The following is a 14,819-nucleotide window of genomic DNA, read 5'->3' as shown; positions in this document are numbered from 1 at the left end:
CCATTCCACATTACATCCCACATTTCATTCCGCATTCCACTGCGTTCCATTCCACATTCCATTTCACATACCATTCCACATTCCAGTCCATTACATTCCACATTCCTTTCCACATTCCATTCCATTCCACATTTAATTCCACATTCAATTCCACATTCCATTACATTCCGTTGCATTCCATTCCTTTCCATTCCAATATCCATTTCACACTGCATTCCACATTCCAATCCATTCCATTCCGCATTCCATTCCACAATCCATTCCATTCCATTCCACATTCAATTCCACATTCCATTCTATTCTATTCCATTCTGCATTCCATTCCACATTCCATATTTTTCCATTCCACATTCCATTCCATTCCATTCCACATTGCTTTCCACTCCATTCCACATTCCATACAATTCCATTCCATTCCATTGCGCATTGCATTCCATTCCATTCGACATTCAATTGCACATTCCATTCCTTTACACATTCATTTCCACATTCCATTCCATTCCGTTCCACATTCCATTCCAGTCCATTCCATTCCGCTTTCCATTCCATTGCATTCCACATTCAATTTCTCATTCCATTCCATTCCACATTCAATTCCACATTCCTTTCCATTCCATTCCATATTCCATACCATTCCAATGCAAATTTCATTCATATCCATTCCACATTCCATTTCATGTTCCATTCCATTTTCCATTCAACGTTCCATTCCACATTCCATTCCATATTCCATTCCAAGTTCCATTCCATTCCATTCCATTACGTATTCCTTAACATTGCATTCCATTCCATTCCGCATTCCATTCCATATTCCTTTCCAAATTCTATTCCATTCCATTCCATTACATATTCCTTAACATTGCGTTCCATTCCATTCCACATTCCATTCCATTCCATTCCACATTCTACTCCATATTCCACTCCATTCCATTCCACTTTCCATGCCACATTCCATTCCATTCCACATTCCATTTCTTTCCATTCCAAATTACATTCCATTCCATTCCCCATTCCATTCCTTTACATTACACATTGCATTCCACATTCCTTTCCACTTTCTCTTCCACATTTTGTTCCACATTGCAATCCAAGTTCCATTCCATTCAATTCCACATTCCATTCCACGATCCATTCCACATTCCACTCCAGGTTCCATTCCATTCCATTCCATGTTCCATTCCACCTTCCATTCCATACCATTGCTCGTTTCATTCCTCATTCCTTTCCACATTTCATTCCACTTTCCATTCCACGTTCCATACCCCGTTCTATTACAAGTTCAATTCCAGTTTCCACTCCATTCCATTCCATGTTCCATTCCACATTCCTTTCCATTCCATTACTCTTTCCATTCCACATTCCAATCCACATTCCATTCCTCATTCCATTACGTTCCATTCCACCTTCCATTACACATTCCATTCCACATTCCATTGCACGTTCCATTCCACTTTCCATTCCATTTTCCGTTCCATTCCATTCCACGTTAAATTTCACATTCCATTCCATTCCATTCCACAATCCATTCCACATTACATTCCACGTTGCTTTCCACATTCCATTCCATTTCCCTCTACGTTCCATTCCACATTAAATTCCATTCCATTCCACGATCCATTCCACATTCCATTCCATGTTAATTACCACATTCCATTCCACTCCATTCCACGATCCATTCCACTTTTCATTCCACGTTCCATTGCACATTCCATTCTGTTTAATAGCACGTTCCATTCCACATTCCATTCCAAGTTCCATTCCGTTTAATTCCACATGCCACTCCACATTCCATTGCACATTCCAGTCCACATTCCATTCCATTCCATTTCACATCCCATTCCACTTTTCATTCTATTCCATTCCACATTCTATTCCACATTCCATTCCACATTCCACTACATCCCATTAATTATTCCTTTCTACATTCCATTCCATTCCATTCCACATTGTATTCCACATTCCATTCCATTCCACTCAGCATTCCATCCCACATACCATTCCACATTCCCTTCCACATTCCATTCCGTTCCATTCCACATTGCATTCAACATTCCATTCCATTCCACATTCTATTCCACATTCCATTCCACATTCTATTGCATTCCCTTCCACATTCCATTGCAATGCATTACACATTCCATTCAATTCCGTTCCACATTCCATTCCACATTCCACTGCTTTCCATTCCGCTTTCCATTATACTTTCCATTCTATTCCATTCCACATTGCTTTCCATTCCATATTCGATTCCACATTCATTCTATTCCACATTCCATTCCATTCCATTCCATTCCACATTTCATTCCTTTCCATTCCATTCCACATTCCATTCAACATTCCATTCCATTCCATTCCACATTCCGCTACACATTCCATTCCATATTCCATTCCATTCCTTTCCACATTACTTTTCACATTCCATTCCATTCCATTCCACATTCCATTCCACATTCTGTACCATATTCCATTCCAAATTCCATTCCCTTACATTCCACATTCCATTCCACATTCCATTCCATTCAATTTCACGATCCTTTCGGCATTCCATTGGACGTTCCATTCCACAGTCCTTTCCACGTTCCATACCATTCCATTCCATGTTGCGTTCCATCTTCCATTCCATTCCATTCCACATTCCGTTCCATTTCATTCCACATTCCATTCCATTCCTTTCCACTTTCCATTCCATTACATTCCAAGTTCCCTTTCACTTTGCATTACATGTTCCATTCCACGTTCCATTCCTTTACATTCCATGGTCCATTCCATTCCATTGCACGTTCCATTTCATTCCATTCCATGTTCCATTCAACATTCCATTTCACTTTCCATTCCACCTTCCGTTCCATTCCATTCCACAATCCTTTCCATTACAATGCACGTTCCATTTCATTCCATTCCATGTTCCATTCAACATTCCATTTCACATTCCATTCCACCTTCCATTCCAATCCATTCCATGTTCCATTCAGCCTTCCATTTCGCATTCCATTCCTCCTTCCATTCCATTCCATTCCATTCCACGTTACATTACATTCCATTCCACTTCGCATTCCATTCAATTCCACATTCCATTCCATTCCATTCCATTCCATTCCATTCCATTCCATTCCCAATTCCATTCCATACCATACTGCATTCCAATCCATTGTATTCCATTCCACATTCCATTTCCTTCCATTCCTTTTCACTCCAAATTCGACACCATTCCATTCCATTCCACGTTACATTCCATTCCATCCACTTCGCATTCTATTCAATTCCACATTCCATCCAATTCTGTTCCATTCCATTCCGTTCCAAATTCGATTCCATACCATTCCGCATTCCATTCTATTCTATTCCATTCCACATTCCATTCCATTCCATTCTTTTACATTACAAATTCCACACCATTCTTTTCCATTCCACATTGCATTTCTTTCCATTCCACATTCCATTCCATTCCATTCCACATTGCATTCCTTTCCATTCTGCATTCCATTGCATTCCATTCCACATTCCATTCCTTTCCATTACATATTCCACTCCATTCCATTGCACATTCCTTTCCATTCCTTGCCATTCCCTTCCACATTCCATTCCATTCAATCCCAATCCATTCCACATTATATTCCACATTCTATTGCCCTGCATTACAGATTCCATTCCATTCCATTCCACATTCAATTCCACTTTACATTCCACTTTCCTTTCCACCTTCCATTCCATTCCACATGGGATACAATTCCATTCCATTCTATTATGGATTCTGTTCCATTCCATTCCACATTCTATTCCACATTCCTTTCCATTCCATTACACATTCCGTTCCACATTCCATTCCTTTCCACTTCACATTCCATTCCAGTTTCCATTCCATTCCATTGCAGATTCCATTAATTTCCGTTCGATATTTCATTCCCCTTTCCATTCCACATTCCATTCCACATTCAATTCCACTTTCCATTCCACATTTCATTAGACATTCCATTCCATGTTCCCTTCCTCATTGCATTCCATTCCATTCCACATTCCATTCCACATTCCATACCACATTCCTTTCCATTCCATTACACATTGCATTCCATTATGTTCCACATTCCATTCCACGTTCCATTACATGTTCCATTCCATTCCATTCCACGTTCCATTCCAATTAACATTGGACGTTCCATTCCACTTTCCATTCCAAGTTCCTTTCCATTCCATTCCATTCCAAATTCCATTCCATTCCATTCCACGTTCCATTCCATTCCATTCCACGTTCAATTACATTCCATTCCATGTTCCATGCCACGTACCATTCCACGTTCTATTCCAGGTTCCATTGCATTCCATTCCACGTTCCATTCCATTCCATTCCACGATCCATTCCATTCCATTGCACGTTCCATTTCATTCCATTCCATGTTCCTTTCAACTTTCCATTTCACATTCCATTCCACCTTCCATTCCATTCCATTCCATGTTCCATTCAACCTTCCATTTCACATTCCATTCCTCCTTCCATTCCATTCCATTCCATTCCATTCCACGTTACATTCCATTCCATTCCACTTCGCATTCCATTCAATTCCAAATTCCATTCCATTCCATTCCATTCCATTCTAATTTCCATTCCATACCATTCCGCATTCCAATCCATTCTGTTCCATTCCACATTCCATTCCCTTCTAATTTCCATTCCATACCATTCCGCATTCCAATCCATTCTGTTCCATTCCACATTCCATTCCCTTCCATTCCTTTTCACTCCAAATTCCACACCCTTCCATTCCATTCCATGTTAAATTCCATTGCATTCCACTTCACAATCTATTCAGTTCTACATTCCATCCAATTCTATTCCATTCCATTCCATTCCAAATTCCATTCCTTACCATTCTGCATTCCATTCCATTCTTTTCCATTCCACATTCCATTCCATTCCATTGTTTTTCATTACAAATTCCACACCATTCCTTTCCATTCCACATTGCATTAATTTCCATTCCACATTCCATTCCATTCCATTCCACATTCCATTCCTTTCCATTCCATATTCCACTCCATTCCATTGCAGATTCCATTCCATTCCTTGCCATTCCCTTCCACATTCCATTCCATTCAATTCCAATGCTTTCCACATTCCATTCCAGTTTCTATTGCCTTGCATTTCACATTCCATTCCATCCCATTCCATTCCACATTCAATTCCACTTTCCATTCCACCTTCCATTCCACGATCCATTCCATTCCACATTGCATACCATTCCATTCCATTCAATTATGGTTTCCATTCCATTCCATTCCACATTCTATTCCACATTCCTTTCCTTTCCATTACACATTCCGTTCCACATTCCATTCCTTTCCACTACACATTCCATTCCACTTTCCATTCTATTTCATTCCATATTCCATTAATTTCCAGTCAATATTTCATTCCACTTTCCATTCCATGTTCCATTCCACATTCAATTCAACTTTCCATTCCACATTCCATTAGACATTCCATTCCACATTCCCTTCCTCATTGCATTCCATTCCATTCCACATTCCATTCCACATTCCATACCACATTCCTTTCCATTCCATTACACATTGAATTCCATTATGTTCCACATTCCCTTCCACATTCCATTTCACGTTCCATTTCATTCCATTCCACATGCCATTCCAATTACCTTTGGACGTTCCATTCCACTTTCCATTGCAAGTTCCATTCCATTCCATTCCATTCCACTTTCCATTCCAAATTCCATTCCATTCCATTCCACGTTCCATTCCATTCCATTCCACGTTCCGTTACATTCCATTCCAAGTTCCATTCCATGTACCAATCGACGTTCTATTCCAGGTTCCATTGCTTTCCATTCCACGTTCCATTCCATTTCATTCCTCTTTCCATTTCATTCCATTCCACGTTCCTTTCCACATACCATTCCACATTCAATTCCACCTTCCATTCCATGACATTCCACATTCCATTTCATTCCATTCCACGTTCCATTCCACATTCCATTTCACATTCCATTCCACCTTCCATTCCATTCCATTCCTTTCCATTCCACATTCCATTCCATTTTATATTCAATTCCATTCCATTCCTTTCCATTCCACGTTCCATTCCATTTTATATTCAATTCCGTTCCATTCTGCATTCCATCACATTCCATTCCATTCCACTTTCCATTCCACATTCCATTCCACATTCCATTCCTTTCCATTCCACATTCCATTCCCTTCCATTCCACATTCCATTCCATTCCGTTACAAATTCCATTCCATTCTATGAAACCTTCCATTCCACCTTCCATTCCATTCCATTCCACTTTCCATTCCAGGTTCCATTCCATTCCATTCCAATTTGCAGTCCACGTTCCATTGCACGTTCCATTCCACATTCCATTCCACATTCCATTCCACTTTCCAGTCCATTCCATTCCACGTTCCATTCCCTATTGCATTGCACATTCCATTCCTCGTTCCTTTCTACGTTCCATTCCACGTTCCATTCCACTTTCCGTTCCATTCCGTTCCATTCCTTTCCACATTCCATTCCACATTCCATTCCATTACATTATATTCCATTTTCCATTCTTCATTCCATTCCACTTACCATTCCACGTTGCATTCCATTCCCTTCCACATTCCATTCCACATTCTATTCCATTCCACTTTCCATTCCACATTCCATTCCACATTCCATTCCATTCCTTTACATTCCATCTTCCATTCCACGTTCCATTCCCTTCCATTCCACCATCCTTTTCTTTCCATTACTCGTTCCATTCCACGTTCCATTACATTCCTCATCCCATTCCATTCCATTCCACCTTCCATTCCATTCCATTCCATGTTCCATTCCATGTTCCATTTCTTTCCAGGTTGCTTTCCATATTACATTCCACATTCCTTTACACATTCCATTCCACATTCCATTCAACCCCATTCCACTTTCCATTCCATTCTATTACACTTGCATTCCATTCCACATTCCATTCCACATTCCATTCCATTCCATTAAACATTCCATGCCACATTCCATTCCACATTCCATTCCTGTCCGTTACACATTCCGTTCCACTTTCCTTTCCACATTCTTTTGCATATTTTGTTCCACATTCCAATCCACGTTCCATTCCATTACCTTCCGCATTGCATTCGACTATCCATTCCTCTTTCCACTCCACATTCCATTCCATTCATTTCCATATTCCATTCAACCTTCCATTCCATTCCATTCCACGTTCCATTCCACATTCCATTCCACATTCCATTCGAAGTTCCATTCCACGTTTCATTACAAGTTCCATTCCATGTTGCATTTCATGCCATTCAATGTTCCATTTCATGCCATTCCGTGTTCTATTCCACATTCCTTTCCATTCCATTACACTTTCCGTTCCATATTCCAGTCCACATTCCATTCCTGATTCCATTACGTTTCATTCCACATTCCATTACACATTCCATTGCATGTTCCATTCCATGTTCCATTCCATGATCTGTTCCATTCCGTTCCACGTTCCATTACACAATACATTCAAATCCCTTCCACGATCCATTGCACATTCCATTCGACATTCCATTCCACTTTCCATTCCATTCCGCTCTACGTTCCATTGCACGATCCATTCCACATTCCATTCCATGTTCCTTACCACATTCCATTCCACTCCATTCCACGATCCATTCCACATTCCATTCCACGTTCATTTGCACTTTCCATTCCGTTCCATAGCACGTTCCATTCAACATTCCATTCCACAATCCATTCCGTTCAATTCCACATGCCACTCCACGTTCCTTTCCACATTCCATTCAACATTAGCGTCCACTTTCCATTCCATTCCTTTCCACATTCCATTGCACATATCATTCTATTCCATTCCACATTCTATTCCACATTTCATTGCACATTCCATTACATTCCATTCCGGATTCCTTTCTACATTCCATTCCATTCCATTCCATATTGAATTCCACATTCCATTCCACATTCCATTCCACTTTCCCTTCCACATTCCATTCCATTCCATTCCACATTCCATTCCACATTCCATTCAACATTCCATTCCATTCAATTCCACATTCCATTCCATTCCATTCCACATTCCATTCTATTCCACATTCCATTGCAATGCATTCCACATTCCATTCCATTCCATTCCACATTCCATTCCACATTCCAATGCATTGAAATCCACATTCCATTACACATTCCTTTCCACATTGCATTCCATTCTATTCCATATTCCACTCCATTCTATTGCACATTCCATTCCATTCCTTGCCATTCCATTCCACATTCCATTCCAAGTTCTATTCCCTTCCATTCCACATTCCATTCAATTCGATTCTACATTCAATTCCATTTTCCTTTCCACCTTCCATTCCACGATCCTTTCCATTCCATTCCATTCCACTTTGCATACCATTCCGTTCCATTCCATTACGGATTCCATTCCATTCCATTCCACATTCTATTCCACATCGCATTCCATTCCATTACACATTCCATTCCACATTCCATTCCATTCCATTACACGTTCCATTCCACTTTCCATTCCATTCCATTCCAGATTCCTTTCATTTCCGTTCCACATTTCATTCCACTTTCCATTCCACGTTCCATTCCACATTCATTTCCACTTTCCATTGCACATTCCATTCCACATTTCCTTCCACATTCCATTCCATTCCATTGCACATTCCATTCCACATTTCATACCACATTCCTTTCCATTCCATTACACATTGCATTCCATTATGTTCACCCTTCCTTTCCACATTACATTCGACTTTCCATTCCATTCCTTTCCACGTTCCATTCCAATTACCTTTGGACTTTCCATTCCACTTTCCATTCCAAGTTCCATTCCATTGCATTCCATTCCATGTTCCATTCCGAATTCCATTCCATTCCATTCCTCGTTCCATTCCATTCCATTCCACTTTCCATTACACTTCATTCCATGTTCCATGCCACGTATCATTCCACGTTCTATTCCATGCTCCATTGCTTTCCATTGCATTGCATTTCTCTTTCCATTTCATTCCTTTCCAGGTTCCGTTCCACATTCCATTTCACATTCCATTCCACCTTCCATTCCATGCCATTCCACGTTCCATTTCATTCCATTCCACTTTCCATTCCACATTCCATTTCACATTCCATTCCACCTTCCATTCCATTCCATTCTGTTGCATTCCACAGTCCATTAAATTTCATATTCAATTCGATTCGATTCCACATTCCATTCCAGTCCATTCCATTCCACATTAAATTCCATTCCATTCCAATCCATTCCACATTCCATAGCATTCCATTCAATTCCACTTTCCATTCCACATTCCATTCCCTTCCATTCCACATTCCATTCCCTTCCTTACCACGTTCCATTCCATTCCTTTACACATTCCATTCCATTCCATTCTAATTTCCATTCCACGTTCCATTCTTTCATTCCACATTCCATTCCACATTCCATTCCACATTAGATACCATTCCACTCCACGTTCCATTCCTCATTCAATTCCATTGCATTCCATATTCCAGTCCACATTCCATTCCACATTGCATTCCACAATCCGTTTCTCATTCCATTCCATTGCATTCCACATTCCATTCCACATTCCATTGCAGATTGCGTTTCCCATTCCCTTTCTCATTCTACTCCATTCTATTCCATATTCCATTCCACATTCCATTCCATTCCATTCCACATCCCATACCACATTCCATTCCATTCCATTCCACATTCCATTCAACATTTCATTCCATTCCATTCCACATTCCATACCACATTCCACTCCTTTGCATTTCACGTTCCATTCTGTTACATTAAACATACCATTCCACATTCCATTCTACTTACCATTAGATGTTCCATTACATTCCCTTCCACGTTCCATTCTACATTCCATTAGAGGTTCCATTCCATGTTCCATTCCACGATCCATTGCATTCCATTCCACATTACATTCCATATTCCATTCCATTCCATTCCACTTTCCATTCCATTCCATTCCACATTCCATTCCATTCCGTTCCACTTTCCATTCCACGTACTATTCTTCTTTCCATTCCACATTCCATTCCGTGTTCCGCACTACGTTCCATTCCATGTTCGATTCCATTTCATTCCACGATCAATTCCACATTCCATTCCATTCAATTTCACTTTCTATTCCACATTCCATTCCACGTTCCTTTCCACGTTACATTCCACGTACATTTCCATTACATTTCATGTTAAATTCCACATTCCATTCCATTCCACTCTAAGTTCCATTCCACATTGCATTCCACGTTCCATTCCATTCTATTCCACGTTCCATTCCACGTTGCATTCCACGTTCCATTGTATTACACGACACCTTCCTTTCCACATTCCATTGCATTCCTTTCCAGGTTGCATACAACATTCCATTCCACATTCCATTCCACATTCCTTTCTGTTCCATTCCACTTTCCATTCCTCAATCCATTCCACATTCCATTCCACTTTCCATTCCACATTCCATTAAATTCCATAACACATTCCATTCCACATTCCATTCCTTTCCATTACACACACCATTCCACATTCCATTCCACATTCCATTCCATTCGTTTCCACATTCCATTCCACATTCCGTTGCACGTTCCATTCCACTTTCCATTCCACTTTCCAGTCTAGTTAATTCCATCTTCCAGTCCACATTCCATTCCATTCCCTTCCACAGTTCATTCAACATTCCATTCCGTTGCATTCCACATTCCATTCCACATTCCATTCCACATTCCTATCCATTCCTTTTCAGATTCCATTGCACTTTCCATTCCATTACATTCTTCATTCCATTCTTTTTCCATTGCATTCCGCTCCACATTTCATACCCGATTCCATTACATTCCATTCCACATTGCATTCCACTTTACATTCTACGATCCATTCCAAGTTCCATTCCACGTTCCATTCCACTTTCCATTCCATTCCGTTCTACGTTCCATTCCATTCCAGTCCACGTTCTATTTCATTCCGTTCCACATTCCATTCCACATTCCATTCCACATTCCATTTCACTTTCCATTGCACATTATATGTCACATTGCATTCCATTCCATTCTATTACACATTCCACTCCATTCCTTTACACATTGCTTTCCATTCCGTTGAATTCCACGTTCCACTCTATTCCTTTCCATTCCACATTCCAATCCATTCCATTCCACATTAAATTCCATTGCATTCCACATTCCATTCCATTGCATTACACACTCCATTTCACGTTCCATTCCATTCCATTACATGTTCCATTCCACTTTCCATTCCACATTCCATTCCACATTGCATACCAAGTTCAATTCCATATTCCATTGCACATTCCATTACACACCCCATTGCACATTCCATTCCATTACATTCTACATGCCATTCCACACTCCATTCTACATTCCATTCCACATTCCATTCCGTTCCATTGCACATTCCATTACACACCCCAATCCACTTTCCGTTCCATTCCATTCCACATTCCATTCCACATTCCATTCCAGAGTCCATTCCATTCCATTACTTTCCATTCCACATTTCATTCCAAATTCTATTCTACTTTCCATTCCAAATTCCATTCCATTCCATTCCACATTCCATTCCACATTCCATTCATCATTCCTTTCCAGATTCCATTCCATTCCATTCCACGTTCCGTTCCACATTCCTCTGCATTCCAATCAACATTCCATTCCACTTTTTTTTCACTTTCCATTCCACATTCCATTACATTCCATTCCACATTTCATTCCATTCCACGTTCCCTTCCACTTTTTATTCCACGTTCCAATCAACGTCCCATTCCACATTTCATTCCATTCCATGTTACGTTCCTCGTTCCATTCCACATTCCACTCCACATTTCATTTCACATTCCATTCAATTTCATTCCACATTCCATTCTTTCAATTCCACATTCCATTCCATTCCATTCCACATTCCATTGACCATTCAATTCCCATCCATTCCAAATTCCATTACATTAAATTCCATTGCACATTCCATTGCATTCCATTGCATTCCATATTCCATTCTATTCCATTCAACTTTTCACTCCATTCCATTCCATTCCATTCCATTCCACATTCCATTCCATTCCATTCCATTCCACGTTACAGTCCACATTCCATTCCATTCCATTCGATAGTACTTTCCACATTCCATTCCATTCCTTTCCATGTTACATTCCACGTTCCATTCCACATTCCATTCCGCATTAAATTCCATTCTATTCCACATTCCATTCCACATTCCATTTCACTTTCCATTCCATTCCATTCCTCATTCCTTTCTACAGTCCATTCCATTCTGTTCCACATTCCATTCCACATTCCTTTGGGTTCCATTCCACATTCCTTACACATTTCATACCACATTCCATTACAAGTTCCATTCCACGTTGCATTCCAGGTTCAATTCCATTCCTTTCCACGTTCCATTTCATGACGTTCCACATTCCATTCCAGATTCCAATTCATATTCAATTCCACATTCCATTTCACATTCCATTTCACATTGCATTCCATTCCATTCCATTCCATTCCACGTTTCATTCCTCTCAAATTCACCTTCCTTTGCATTGCATTCCACACTAAATTCCATTCCATTCCACTTTCCATAGCATTCCACTCCATTCCATTCTTCATTCAATACCATTCCATTCCATTCCACATTCCATTCTTTCAATTCCACATACCATTCCTTTCCATTCCACATTCCATTCCATTACATCCCATTCCACTTTCACTTGCACATTCCATTCCCTTCCATACAACATTGCATTCCACTCCATTCCACATTCCATTCAAATTCCGTTCCATATTCCATTCCATTCTATTCGACATTCCATTCCATTCCATTGCACTTTCCATTCCATTCCATTCCATTCCACATTCTATTACACATTCCATTCCCTTCAAATCCACATTCCATTCCACATTTCATTCCACATTCCATTCCACATGCCATTCCACATGCCATTCCCTTCCATTCCACCTTCCATTTCATTCTATTCCATGTTCCTTTCCACGTTCCATTCCACGTTCCATTCCACGGTTCATTCCACGTTCCAATCCACTTTCCCTTCCATTCCAAACCACATTCCATTTCAAATTCCTTTCCATTCAATTCCACATTACAAACCATTCCATTCCTTTCAATTAAACATTCCATTACATTCCATTCCACATTCCTTCCCGTTCTGTTCCACATTCCATTACATGTTCCATCCCATGTTCCATTCCATATTCCATTCCACGTTACATTCCACGTTCCCTTTTACTTTCCACTTCACATTCCTTTCTATTCCAGTCCACGTTCCATTACACATTGCACTCCATTCCATGCCACATTCCATTCCATTCCATTCCATTCCATATTCCATTCTATTCTATTCCACTTTTCACTCCATTCCATTCCATGGCATTTCATTCCATTCCACATCCCATTCCATTCCATTCCATTCCTTTCCATTCCATTCCTTTCCACGTTCCATTCTACTTTCCATTCCACGTTCCATTCCATTCCATTTCTCGTTCCATTCCACTTCCCATTCCATGTTCCATTCCATTGCATTCCACGTTCCATTCAACATTCCATTCCATTCCATTCCGTATTCCATTCCACATTCCATTCCACGTTCCGTTCCATGTTCCATTCCACATTCCATTCCAAATTAAATTCCATTCTATTCCACCTTCCATTCCACGTTGAATTTCTCTTTCCATTCCATTGCATTCCTCATTCCATTCCACAGTCCATTCCATTCCGTTCCACATTCTATTCCTCGTTCCATTCCATGTTCCAGTCCACATTCCTTAAACATTTCATACGACGTTCCATTCTACTTTTCCTTCCATTCCAATCCACATTCCATTTCAAATTCCTTTCCATTCCATTCCACATTACAAACCATTCCATTGCATTCCATGAAAAACTCCATTCCATTCCATTCCACATTCCTTTCCGTTCTATTCCACATTCCATTCCACGTTCCATTCCAAGTTCCATTCCTTATTCCATTCCACGTTGCATTCCACTTTCCCTTCTACTTTCCACCGCAGGTGCCCTTCTTTACCTGTCCACATTCTATTACACATTCCATTCCATTCCATTACACATTCCATAACATTCCATTCCATTCCATTCCACATTCCATTCCATTCCATTTCACATTCCATTCCACATTCCACTCCATTCCATTCCGCATTCCATTCTACATTGCATTCCATTTCATTCTACATTCCCTTCCATTCCATTCTACATTATATTCCACATTCTACTCCACGTCCCATTACACATTCCATTCCACATTCCATTACACTTTGAGTTTCATTCAATTCCACTTTCCATTCCACGTTCCATTCCACAATGCATTCCACTTTCCATTCCACGTTCCATTCCACGTTGCATTCCAATTCCATTTCGATTCCATTCCACGTTACATTCCACATTCCATTCCATTCCATTTCACTTTCAATTCCACTTTCCATTCCACATTCCATTCCATTCCATTCCACATTCCATCCACATTTCCCTCCATCGCATGTTCCATTCCACTTTCCATTCCAGCTTCCATTCGTTTGCATTCCACTTTCCTTTCCATTCCTTTCCACGTTCCATTTCTTTACGTTCCACCCTCATTCCACTTTCCAATTCACATTCCTCTCCACATTCCATTTCACATTGCATTCCATTCCATTCCATTCGATTCCACGTTCCTTTCCTTTCCAATCCATATTCCATTCCATTGCATTCCACACTAAATTCCATTCCATTCCACCTTCCATTCCATTCTATTTCATTCCATTCTAC

This window comes from Pongo abelii, chromosome 16 (genome assembly GCF_028885655.2).
Source record: "Pongo abelii isolate AG06213 chromosome 16, NHGRI_mPonAbe1-v2.0_pri, whole genome shotgun sequence".
NCBI classification, from domain to species: domain Eukaryota; kingdom Metazoa; phylum Chordata; class Mammalia; order Primates; family Hominidae; genus Pongo; species Pongo abelii.
The sequence above is the reverse complement of the archived record's forward strand: the minus strand, read 5'-3'. Positions refer to the sequence as shown.